General features: G+C 42.7%; 1 long non-coding RNA gene across 5 annotated transcripts in view; it reads left to right on the top strand.

Moving 5' to 3' along the window:
• LOC113603798 (uncharacterized) overlaps positions 1-12,893 on the top strand; it is a 69,027-nt gene extending 56,134 nt beyond the window's left edge. For 3 of the 5 annotated variants that reach the window (XR_008293017.1, XR_008293015.1, XR_008293019.1), the window contains 4 exons: positions 5,185-5,711; positions 7,269-7,427; positions 8,525-8,599; positions 12,410-12,893. This is a non-coding gene — a long non-coding RNA (uncharacterized LOC113603798). Of the gene's footprint in view, positions 1-5,184; positions 5,712-7,268; positions 7,428-8,524; positions 8,750-12,409 lie in introns of all 5 variants that reach the window. The other 2 variants (XR_008293018.1, XR_008293016.1) reach the window with 2 other exon arrangements.
• The last annotated feature ends 384 nt before the right edge of the window (positions 12,894-13,277 follow it).

Raw genomic sequence — 13,277 nt, forward strand, 5'->3', positions numbered from 1 at the left:
TGGATATTTAACGGGGTTGCCTCTCTACTCACTCTTTAACCCATTACCATTTTATGACAACCGCTCTCAAAATGATACCTAAGTGGATACATTCAAAGTATTTTCCTCTAGCCTATGTTGCAATGCCTCTGTTACATGTAACACAATTTATCTCTTCCTTATTAAAATTTGCTGTTTATTTTAATGACATCCCACTCTCCTTGTTGTCTCATACATCTCTGAACACTTCTTCTGTCCTTTCTCTGTGGATCTGTTTTCTTCCTAGAACCATCCTTGGCCAGCACGCCTCTCAGTGCACGGGTGTTCCCTAACTGATCTGAGGTATCCTCAGTGTTTCAACTCCCACCTGGACAGAGACGAATTCCAATGTTGTGCCTCCATCTCGGCTCTCCCTCCCCTCAGTTCTAGTTTGTGCTGGCTCATTCTGGCTGTCCCAAGGACAGCCGGGACTTGGCATGTTTACAATAGAACTCTTCATCTTCTCCATTAAACTGCTTTCTTCTCTTGTAGATACCATCTTAGCTCATGACCTTGTTATCCGTATTTGTCATCCAAGAGAGAATTTTCTCTGCTTCATTTCTCAAACATGATCAATTACCATGCCTTTACAATTTAACTTCCTAAACATTCTCTTCTTTGTTCCCTTCCCTGTTCCCTTCTCTCCATCTTCACTTTCCATGCCTCAGATAGAGCTCTTTTCATCTTTTACCTAGACTAGAACAGCAGTTCACTAACAAATCTCCTTTGTTTTGTCTGCTTCAAACGTAGGTACAACCAGAGATGCTACGATAACCCCTTTCTACAGTCACTGAAGTAACTTACTTGAAACTCTGATCTTGTCATGTCATTCTTTGGCCTTAAAACCCTGTAGTATTTCTCCACTGCAGACAGGATGATCTACACTTTTTAACATAGCGTTCAGAGCCCATCATTGTCTAGCCCTTACCTTTTTCTCTAGCTTCACTTACGTCTTAATCGTGTCTCCAGCAATTCAAAACTGCTTGGAGTTTCCTGTGTAGCCTATGCATTTTTTTTCCTTCCATGCCTTTGCCAATGGTGTCTCTTCTAGAAGGCACATCTCCACTTTCACTCACCTCTCCTACTCCAACCCCAAAACTAATTTCCCTCCCCGTCTCTACCTGACTAACTTCACATCCTTTGAGATCCAATTTGGCTGCCAGCTCATGCAAAATGCCATCCCTGAGACACCTACGTGGCTCGATTGAGAGTCTGACTTCGGCTCAGGTCATGATCTCGCAGTTCATGAGTTCGAGCCCCGCGTCAGGCTCTGTGCTGACAGCTCAGAGACTGGAGCCTGCTTTGAGGTCTATGGCTCCCTTTCTCTCTGCCCCTCCCCTGCTCATACTCTGTCTCTCTCAAAAATAAATAAACATTAAAAGTCATGTTTAAAAAATGCAATCCCTAACCCCGACCCCTCTGGCAGGCTTCACTGGGTCCCTTTCTTCAATGATCTCATAAATGCCGTGATTATTACTATATCTTGCACTTACCATATTGCATTATAAATATTTGTTTGTATATCCCCACTGGATTACGAATTCATCAACAAAAGTACTTGGGTTTTATTCATATTTAAAGTTCAAGAACCTAGTAGAGTATCTGGCACATGAATATTCGTTGAGTTCAATGAATAAATGATTTCGTTGAGTTGAATACACTCTTTACAGAAACATTTTGGTTTTCTACCTATTCTTGCTAAAATTTAGTTTTCATTAGACTTCTCCCAGCACATAGACTCCATAAACTTATTTTTTTTTTGCTCTAGGAATAAAAACAAAAAAAAAAAACCAGTGACCTATCAGTGTGGTTAACATGATCCAGATTGGCGAATGGAACCATAGGGGAAAATAGAAACAAATAAAGCAAGATAGGATGATGAAAGGGGACGATCCAAATTGGAACACACAATACCTATCATTCCTAATGAGGATTTTCCCTAATACTAGGGTAAGGAGTGACTAATATTTATTAGCTGAATCACAGAGTCAGGAGTTCTTGGATTATTTGTGAAGTGATATCACCTTGAGATTTACATAAAGCTATCTGGAAACCCTGTCCCGTGTTTTATGGGAAAACCAGTGCTCGCCCCAAAACTCTCTGCAGTTTTTTCTGAGCTTTCCGTTCTCTTGGTAACCTCAGGGTTTGGTTCCTGGCTTCAGCAGAATTCCCCTTCTTCACTCTGCATCTTGCAGCTGTTCTTTTATTTTCATTTGGCACCGACCCAAGGGTAGGTTACAGTCTTTCCCCCTAAATTTCCCACCTTCCATTCATGAAAGGCAGCTGTGAGTAGTAGACTCTTCCGGGAGATGCGAAGATCGTGTATGCCGTAGATGGGAGGCACTTGGCAGATATGCATCGCTCTTCAGTAGCCAATTTAAAACTGAAAACTTGATTCCCTTGCTCTATTTCCACCAACCCAAAGTTGAGCCTCCTGACACTTTGCTCAGTCTTACTTCCCACTCTTCCTCATATACTCTTTCTCTTCCCTTATTTCCCAATTTCTTACGTGGAACAGTTTTGTGATCTTTTTGTTGATCTTTTCCAACCGACACAGACCCTCTACTTTCGCTCATTAGACATCTCCCAAGATACTATTCTAAACAAAGACAATTCCTTCCTCTCAAAGACCCTAGGGGCGCCTAGGTGGCTCAGTCAGTTAAGTGTCCTACTTCGACTCAGGTCATGACCTCATGGTCAGTGAGTTCGAGTCCCACGTTGGGCTCTGTGCTGACAGCTCAGAGCCTGGAACCTGTTATGGATTCTGTGTCTCCCTCTCCCTCTCTCTCTCTCTCTCTCTCTCTCTGCCCCTCCCCCACTCATACTCTGTCTCTCAAAAATGAATAAACATTAAAAGAAATTTTTAAAAAGATTCTTACGCCAGTTTGCAAAATAATATTTTCTCATTCCTCAACTATATTTCCACTTATAGCATATGCATGTTTATGTGTCAGGTAACTAAAAATTCTATGTTGTTCATTCTAATCCATGTAATTATTCTTCCCAACTAAACCTTTGATAAAACCTTGCGTAAAAGAACACTTTTAGTTCTTGCTAATTATTGGTGACTGAAACAGGTGGTCCCAACAAACACATACAGTCATCATCCTGGTATTCAGGTTGGGACAAACCAAACAGTAGTCTTTGTAACTGGACCTCAAAATAGTCTTAACTTAATGCCTTTAAATAAACATTCCTCCTATTTGATACATGTTTATGCAGCCAAGCTGAATGGGTGTTTCTGAACAACAGTAAATATTGATTGTTCCTAAATTTCTGGAATCCCAATGACTTGAATTCATTCTCTCCCGCAAATATTTGTCAAGAGCCTACTATAGGTCGGGTACTGTGATAAACCCTGGAAACTGAGTGGAGAAGAAAAGGGTCTAACTTCCTGCTCCCATGGGGCTTGTATTCTAGCAGGAAACACAGTCAATAGGAAATAAGTAGATATTTATGCATTGTTGTAAGCTCTATGAAGAAAGTCATCATGGTGAGTGGATGGAGAACAGGGGAAAGAAAGTATGCCCAGTCGGGTTGTTTGAGAAGTCCTCTCTGAGCTTTGCCCTGTTATCTGAGACCTAAATGGTGAGAGGGAGCCAGTCATGAAAAGAAAGGGGGAGAACAGCTAAGAGGCCACGATAATAGTCCATGGAGGCTTAGACTAGGATTGTAGGGCAGTAGAGAGCAAAGGAAGGTGGTACAGTTCAGATATGTTTTGGAGGTAGAGCTATAGATCTTCCTCGACTTACCATGGGGTTACGTCTCAGTGAATCTATTGTAAGTTGAAAATATCATATGTAGAAAGTGCATTTAATACCCTAACCTACCAAACATCACAGCTTAGCCCAGCCTACTGTAAATGTGCTCAGAACACTTACATTAACCTACAGTTGGACAAATCATTTAACACAAAGTCTATCTCCTAATAAAATGTTGACTGAGAATTCACAGTCTGTGAGTTCAAGCCCGGCATCAGGCTCTGCACCGACAGTGTGGAACATGCCCGGGATTCTCCCTCTGCCCCTCCCCTGTGCTCACTCATGCTATCTCTCTGTCTCTCTCTCTTAAAATAAGTTAATAAAACTTTGAAAAAAAGCAAACTAGTTTCTATTGAAAGCATTCCACTTTCATATCATTGTAGAGTTGAAAAATCATAGGCCAAAACATCAAAAGTTGGGGATTGTCTGGATAGTAGTGTTTGCTGATAAGTTTTATAGATAGATAGGTAGATAGATAGATAGATAGATAGATAGATAGATAGAGATACAGATATATAGATATAGATATGGCTAGGAAAAGAATCAGGGATAACTTCTGTGTTTGTGGCTTGGGCAGCTTTGTAGTTCATTCGACACCAAGATAGAAAAGACTAGAAGAACAGACTTGGGTAGGGAACACTAGTTCTATTTTGGACCTATAAATTTGAGATGCTTCTTAGACACTCAAATAAGGATATTGGATATGTGAATCTGGAGTCCTGGGAAAGGTTCGGGCTGGAAATATATATTCAGAGCAATCAGCACACAGAGGCTATTTAAAGTCACAGAACTGAATGAGCTCTCCTAGGGAAAGAGTTATTCTTAGAGAAGAGGGCCCAGGACTGAGTACCGAGGCATGCCAACATTTAGAGGTCAGATAGAGCAACGGTAGACAGAAGAGGATTGAGAAGGAGCAGCCAGTGAGGCAGGATAAAGCCAAGAGAGTGTGATACCTTGAAAGTCAAGGAAGGGGTGGACAGTTACGTTAGGGACAGAGCCAGGTCCACTCTATATGGCACACCCAGTGCAAGGTTCTGCCCAATCTGAAAGCTTTCTGAGCCTGAAGATACAGGTGAAGAAAGCTTTCTAATATCAAACCTTCCAGGAAGGGTTTTGTAACCTAATTGGGGGTCTGCAGGGGCAGCAGCTCAGGGCATTTGCATGTGGTCTGGGTCTTATGGGCTCGTGATTGAACACGGCAGAGGTAGGCAGTGAGCAAGAGACTCCAGTCTGCCTTCATGTTGACATAAATTTTTTGGCTGATTCTTAGTAGATAATTCCAAAAGGTTTTTGTGATGAGAACAGAGTGTGAAGGCATGATTATAAAATTAGGATGGGAGTTTCACAATTTCCATGGTAAAAGCAGGATCATCTTTGTTAATTTGGGCCCAATTCTTTTTCACAGAAGGCATTGATCACTAGGAATGAAGAGGGGTGCCTCTTCGTCTTCCAGTTCCTTGTGGCGAAGTCCGGCTCCTGACGGTGGAAGCATCAATGGAAAGAAATAACTTTTCGTCTTATCTTACTATAAGCAGCACTGACATTCTAGAAAGCATTCCTTTGATGGCAAGTCCTGTGCCAATGTAGATTCAGCCATTTTGATACAGGCTGTTTTGTTATAGTCAATTTGCTGACACACAGCTTTGACACAGTCATTTTGATGCCAGGAACATCTTGATGTGGCTGCCTTGAAGTGGCTGTTTTGATATGGGAACATTTTGACTCTGCCTAAAAACAAACCAATAAACTTTTCACTTAGAAAATGTTATTACCAAGTAATGTACATTGACTGAACTCACCCACTCCCTGAAGTAGCAGCCAGACTGCAGAGGTGGATAGTGGAAACCTTGATGGGGAAAAAAATCACCATGAGCGGGGGAGAAGGCTGGAACAGTGGACCAAATCAATAACACAAACTGAAGAAAGAGAAAGGTAATTAATTCTGGTTTTGAACCCATCCTAACCCAGCCCCTTAAAAAAGTCAGTGCGTCTCAGGGCACCTGGGTGGCTCAGCTGGTTAACGTCTGACTCTTGATTTCAGCTCAGGTCATGATCTTGTGGTTCGTGGGTCTAAGCTCCAAGCCTGCTTGGGATTCTCTTCCTCCCTCTTTCTCTTCCCCTCTCGTGTGCTCTCTCTAAAAAGAAAGAAACTTAAAAGAAAAGAAAAATTAAAAAGTCAGGTCATCTCTATAGCACTGAAAGGGGTTTATTCAGCTCTGCTCTAAGAGAACACCCTGCCCCTCCCGAGAGCTTGCAAGAGATCTGCCACGACCAGGCATTTCTTTCTCTCTTTCTTTTCTTTGAACAGGAGAAAATCAAACAATTTTAATAACATGTATATGTCCTGTAAACAGGGGAGATAGCTAGGAAAACTAAAAAATTTTAACCAGGCATCTCTCGGACAGGACACATATCATTGAATGAAGGATAAATGGCACCCTTGAGCAGGGAGGTTGAAAAGAACTGTGACCCTACACACCCAAACAGGAGACAGCAGCTCCTGGCTGTCAAGTGACATGTGTGGGCACGGGCGACTCAGATAGTGGGGTTGATCCAGGGTTGATATTTTGTTATTCAGATGTGACTAGACAATAGAGAAAAGGAAGTAAAATGCCTTGGGCTCCTTGTCCCGCTCATGTTACCAGGGATCTATTATCAAGTGTCCTATTAGTTGAGTGGAGAATATAAATTGACTTCCTCTAAAGCAAATTTTTTTTTTCTCTCTAAGAATTCTTCTTTAAGCAATAACAGAACTGAAATACTCACTCTGGGAAACCAGTTAAATCATTAATATGATTAATGGTGTCATTTCTCTAGTACTAGGTGTTCATATCATTTCAGCTTGTTAAATAAAATATTAAATATTTTCAAAAGATGAATCCCTGTCTATTTCTGCCACCATTATCCCTTTAAAGACTTAAAATGTTATTTAATTGATTTGAAGATGTACATGGAAGATACTGAATGATGTATAATGTGAAACTCTATACAGGGCACATGAAATGTTTCCTGGAAATATACACTCCCCCCCCCCCACCCTCAAACCCACCTTATATTGCAAGTATTTCCTATTTTGTTTTAGTTCCAATACCTTCCAAACTCTGATTTCAATTTAGGTCAGCAGATATGTATTAAATACAATGATGTGCCAGTCATTTTGCAAGGTCCTACAGGGAACAAAAATATAAATATGAATAAGAAATAGCCTCTGCTCTCCGGGAATATATTGGGGGAGATTAGGCTTGACTCTAAACAAAACACAAAACAAATAGAGATATCAGTAGGCCCTCTTATGCATTTAAATACCATCTGATAAATTTTAGATGCCATAAGCTGGCATAATCAAAATGATTTGGGACCACAATGAATGGAGCAATTAAACCCTACTGGGAGAAAGAAAGAGAAAACGGCATTTTCACTGAGATAGTCCCCTCCGTGATAAGCACTGTGCTGTTTTACATATCTTATCTCAGTTAATTCTCCCAACAGCCCCATTTTCCAAAGGAGGAAACAGCGGCTCAGCAACAGGAGGTATCTTGCCCAAGGTCACCCAGCTCAGATTTGGCTGGGAGGCCATCAAACCGGGCAGATGCCATACTCATTCCAGACCCCGTGAGGAAGAAAGCGGCAGTATGGGTTATAGTTGAGGTGAGAGAATTGGCCACTCCTGACACTAAAGCTTGAAAGAATGACTTGGGATTATTAAAACCCTATAAATAGAGGGGGAAACGAATGGTAATCATAGCCAATGTAGATCCACCACTGAGCAATTCAGTGGGCACATGGATCAAAATGGCTATTTGGCAAATATAATTTTTCATAAGCTTTGTTGGGTTGTCAATGAGAGCAACAAAAAAAATGATAAAAACATAATCTTTACGTTTTAAACTGACTGCACCAATTCTTCAGCTTCTTGAATCTAGAAGGTACCTTTTCTTCCACTGAGAAACATTAATAATAATAGCTAACATTTATTGAACACTTACTAACGTTGGGCTCTGTGCTGAATATATAGAATAGAAGCTGAGATCATGAATTTTGAACCAGGTTGATAAGGCTCAACTCTTGGTTTCACCATCTATTAGTTATAGGTGTTACTTCACTGAGTTACTTAACTGCTCTGGGTCTTAATCTCCTCATCGGAAAGGTGAGTCTACTTCATAGGGTCTGATAAATAAACACCCAGTAAAATGAGCTATTATTATGAAGTTGGAGTATGTTTAACTACAATCCCAGAGAGGAAGGGAGTTTCCTGAGTACACCTGCCATGGATAAACCCAAGCTTCCTTCGTGGGGCTCATTCATTGCAAGGTGGGGGTCATGCACACAGGGTAAGCAGAAACGGGTGAAGTCACAGAGCATGTGGCCATCACTTCTGGAAGGCTCTGTGTGATGGGGGGAAGTCTGTTATTAAAGAGAAGTCCTCAAATGATGCCAAGGGGAAGTTGAGCTGGCGGAACCACAGATGGTGAACAAGATTCCAGAGAAGTCAGGTGGTCTGCTCCCACTCGTGCCTGGCTGCTCCAGCAAACCCCTCCCTGTGTCTCTGATAGCCAGTCTTGGAAATAACCCCCAATGTTCCTCATCTCCTGTAGTGCCGTTTTCCTATAGCCCCCTCCCACATTGTACCAGGGACATAATATGGCAAAAGAATAGGGCAGAAGTGATGATATGACACATCCAAGATTAAGTAATAAAAGATATAGTGGCTTCTGTCTTGGTTTCTCTCCTCTTCTCTCTTTCAGATTACTCTGGGGGAAGCCAGCTGCCATGTCTTGAGTACCCACATGCTGAGAAACAGACTTCCTGCTAGAGGCCATGTAAGTGAGCTTGGGAACAGCCTCTCCAGCTCCATTCAAGTCTTCAGATGACGCCACCCAGCAATGGTTTCCCTGCAGTCTCCTGAGAGACCCTGAGCCAAAATCACTCCACTAAGCCAATCTAGATTCCTGGCACTCAGAAACTATGAAGTAATAAGTGTTTGTTTCTCTTGGCCATAAATTTTTGGGGCAAATTGTTACGGAGCATAGACAACCAGTCAAGTGTCCTCTCTGCTGAGTTATCCCTCATTCCTACAGACTTGGTTCTGATAAGTCTGGAGTTCTCTTCAGTGACAACCTTCTCCTACACGCCTTTCTCCCTCAGCTCCTTTCCCTTTTGTCCAGGGAAGAGGGAATCTTTTCTACTCCTCAGGGACAATCACTTGCCCCAGAGACAATCTTTCTCTTGCTATTGGCTTCAGAGGTATTGCCTGGAAGTATCTTATGAATGGGTTTTGGGTTTCCAAAATAGGAAAACACACCCTTTTCTGCATTTTTTTTTTCTCTCTTGTCCTCATCCTCCTGCCCCAGTTCTGCTTCAAAGAATACATCACAAGGAAACACCTTGTGTTCCTTGTTCACAAGGAACCCCTCCAGGAAGGAAATTGGTTAGTAACTTAAAAGTTAATATTTCAAAATATTATTCCACCAAATACATTATTTCCTTCAATAACCCTAGGAGGTAAGTGTTCCTATCGTCCTCATACTACAGACCAGAGGCTGTCTTGCTTTTGGGCACATGGCTGGTAGGTAGCCTAATCAGGATTGAACTCCAAGTTTGACTTGGAGCCTGTGCTCTTAACTTTCAGGCATCATCACCTCTTTATATCAGTTATTCCAATGTTATGATATTAGAATCTAATGAAAAGATGTGATTTGTGGAATCAGCGTATCCACGGTAAACATAGCACTTAAAAAGAATCATTAATAAATATGAGTTCTAAGAAATATTTATTTATTCCAAGACAAGTCAAGTCAATGTCTACCCGTGTTTCCAACTTTTTTGTGGAGTAGGATTAAGTTCTTTCCCAGGCAAGCTCCTGGGTCTCATACAAAGCAGGGAATTTGGCTAAAAGTGTTCGTCACAGTTGGGGAGGCTCTCCAACGTTACCCCAGACCCAGCTGGGACCCTTGTAACATGTTCTCCTCCATTCCCCAAAGCAGCTCTCTCACATGCCCTCTGCTCTCCCTGCCACCATGCCGCCCACCCACACATGTCACTTCCCCCTCCCCTCCTAACAAATGACTCAACACCTGCTGATAGGGAAAGTACAAGCCACCCAACGACAACCAACTCAACTTCCCACCACCATTTCTAAACCCTGACCCCCCACCACGCCTATCCCATCCTCCTGGGTAGAACCCAGGGTTTGGATTCCAAACCTGTACACTTTCTCAGGAATCTTGAGCTATTGATCGTTCCCCCTCTCTTCTGTGAACACCTTTCCCTCACTCACTAAATCCATTCATCGATATTAAAATGCTTAAATCTCTGGTTAATGGATACAAACAAACAAACAAAAAACCCAAACACCATCCCATGACCCCTGCTTTTTTTTTTCTTTTCCCCTTCTCTGCCACAAGTCTTAAGGAATTGTCTACACTCGGTGTCACTCCTTTTTACCTCCCACTCCGCACCCCCCCACATCTAAGTTTACGCCACCAACACTTCTCTCAGTGTGGACATCAAGGACACCAATGACCTCCTAATTGCAAAATCCTAGGGACACTGCTCACTCCATTTATTTCTTCACCTCTCAGTATTTGACACTATTGTTAACTATTTCTTGAACTATTCTCTTTACTCAGCTGAATTTTCTTTTTACCTCTTTGGCTGTACTTTCTTCTTCTTTTTTAAAGTTTATTTATTTATTTATTTTGGGAGAGGGAGAGACAGCGCACAAGGAGGGGAGGGGCAGAGAGAGAGAGGATTCCAGGCTGGGTCCTCGCTACCAGTGCAGAGCCTGACATGGGGCTTGAACCCATGAACCATGAGATCATGACCTGAGCCAAAATCAAGAGTCAGACGCTTAACCGACTGAGCCACCCAGGTGCCCCAGTACTTTCTTCTTTTTAAGCTCCTCTTCTACTGGCTATCCCTTTTCTTTGGGTTCTATCCTGAGGTCTCTGTATTTCTCAATTTACACACTTCCCCGGGGTGGCCCCATCTTCTCCCTTGTCCTCAGTTACCGTTTATTTGCATGGGACTTCCAAATCTCTAATTCTGGCCTGGATCTCCCTTGTGAGCCTTATATTGAAATACATATCAATCTGTCTCCCCAACATTTCCACTTAGATATCCTATAGACACTTTACTTCATGCTCAAACTCAGCTGTTCCAAACTCACCTGCTTTTCCCTCCCAACCTGTTCTTCCTGCTGGTTTTCCCGTGCCAGCAAGGAATGGTCCTACCATTCAACCGGTTGCCTAAGGCAGAAATGTGGGTGTCATTCTCAGCTACTTCTCCCTTACTTGTACCCCATTTCCAATCAAGTCAGGTAATTACACCTTTATTTTTTTTATTTAAAAAAAATTTTTTTAACGTTTATTTGTTTTTGAGACAGAGACAGACAGAGCATGAATGGGGGAGGGGCAGAGAGAGGGAGACACAGAATCTGAATCTGGCTCCAGGCTCTGAGCTGTCAGCACAGAGCCCAATGCGGGGCTTGAACTCACGGACTGCGAGATCATGACCTGAGCCGAAGTCGGCCGCTTAACCAACTGAGCCACCCAGGCGCCCCGATAATTACACCTTTAAAAGAAGATCTGCAAAAAACAATTCCTTTTTTAAAAAAGTTTATTTATTTTGAGAGAGAGAGAGAGAGAGAGAGAGAGCAAGTGGGGAAGGAACAGAGAGAAAGGGAGAGAGAGAGAATTCCATGCAGGCTCCGCACTGTCAGCGTGCAGCCAGATGCAGGGTTCAAACCCACAAACCACGAGATCATGACCTGAGCCAAGATCAAGAGTGGGACACTTGACTGACTGAGCCACCCAGGCACTCCAAGTCTGAAAATTGTACCTTTAAATATCTCTGAGGGCACCTGGGTGGCTCAGTAGGTTAAGCGTCAGACTTTGGCTCAGGTCATGATCTTGGGGTTCCTGAATCCAACTCCACATCAGGCTTTCTACTGTTAGCATGAAGTCCACTTCAGATCCTTTGTCTTCCTTTCTCTCTGCCCCTCCCCTGCTCTGTCTCTCTCTCTCTCTCTCTCTGAAAAATAAACATATATATGTGGAATCCACTCTCTTATTTCCATTTCCACTATTGCTGCCTAGGCAAGCCCCAGCCTCCTCTGACCAGGATGACTGCCATCATCCCCTGATTGTTCTGTCTGCCTCCAGTCTCGTCCTTCTCTAATCCATTCTCTCTCCTGCAGCCAGAATGATTTCCTAAAGTGCAAATCCTTCAAGATAAGACCCAAACTTCTTGGCATGGCATTCATGGCCTTTTGTGACCTGGCCATCTGTCACCAAGCACTCCTCGCTCCCACATCCCCCACACAGTCTTCTATCTGGCCTTGATGCACTGATAACTGGATTCTCTGCTAGAACTCTGTCCTTAGTCTCAATCTGACTAACTCCTCCTCTGGGACATCTCTTCTTCAATAACCTGTATGTCTGCATATGTTTCTACCAGCGTGGACTAGGCTGAAGTACTTTCTAGGCATGGTTTTCAGTCTCACACAAAGCTGGGAATTTGGTTAAAAATGGATGTCATGGTCATGTGTAGTGTGGATCAATATATCAAATACTGCCTGCTTTCCTACACTTCCTTTGATCATAGTACATTCGTCTGTTTTCTCTCTTTAGACCTAAGGCACTTGAGACCATGGCAATCAAGTACAAGGGTTAAGAACTCAGGCTCTGGAGCAAGATGGCCTGGATTCAAATTCAGACTCTGCAACATCCTGGGTCTGTGATGTTATACAGCTTGCTAACTTGTGCCTCAGTTTGGCCATCTGCAAAATGGAGATCCTAACAGTATCTATCTTCTGGAGCTGTTGTAAAGACTGAATGAGAAAAGCTACTAAAATATTCCAAGTAGTGTCTGGCATACAGCAAGAGTCAAAAAGAAGGCTGTTGGGGCGCCTGGGTGGCTCAGTCAGTTGAGCGTCCGACTTCAGCTCAGATCACGATCTCGCGGTCCGTGAGTTCGAGCCCCGGGTCGGGCTCTGGGCTGATGGCTCAGAGCCTGGAGCCTGCTTCCGATTCTGTGTCTCCCTCTCTCTCTGCCCCTTCCCCGTTCATGCTCTCTCTCTGTCTCAAAAATAAATAAAACGTTAAAAAAAAAAAACTAAAAAAAAAAAAGAAGGCTGTTATTATTTTTGAAGGCAAGTACTGTATCATTTATCTCTATAGAGATATTCACTAAACATGTATGAAGTGAATACATGAAGGAGATGTTTGTATCTAAACTTGTCACCCAAGTTCTTAAGGTTAACCCAAAAGTGAATAGTAAATACATTACTCAGAGCACTCTGCATAAAAACCACACCAATATGGTCACTGGTCTCTTGGAGCTTTTTGGAAATGAGGTCATTCTATTTCTACCCAAGCACTCAGGGAATTATACTCTCTTGAGAAGGGAGGGATGTAAGAATCAAACAGGACACCTCAAGGTTCCTGAAGGTGGCATGACTGACTCTGAGGTAATGTCTTCTTTACATAGGGCTTAAAA

The sequence above is a fragment of the Acinonyx jubatus genome, chromosome E4, assembly GCF_027475565.1.
Source record: "Acinonyx jubatus isolate Ajub_Pintada_27869175 chromosome E4, VMU_Ajub_asm_v1.0, whole genome shotgun sequence".
NCBI classification, from domain to species: domain Eukaryota; kingdom Metazoa; phylum Chordata; class Mammalia; order Carnivora; family Felidae; genus Acinonyx; species Acinonyx jubatus.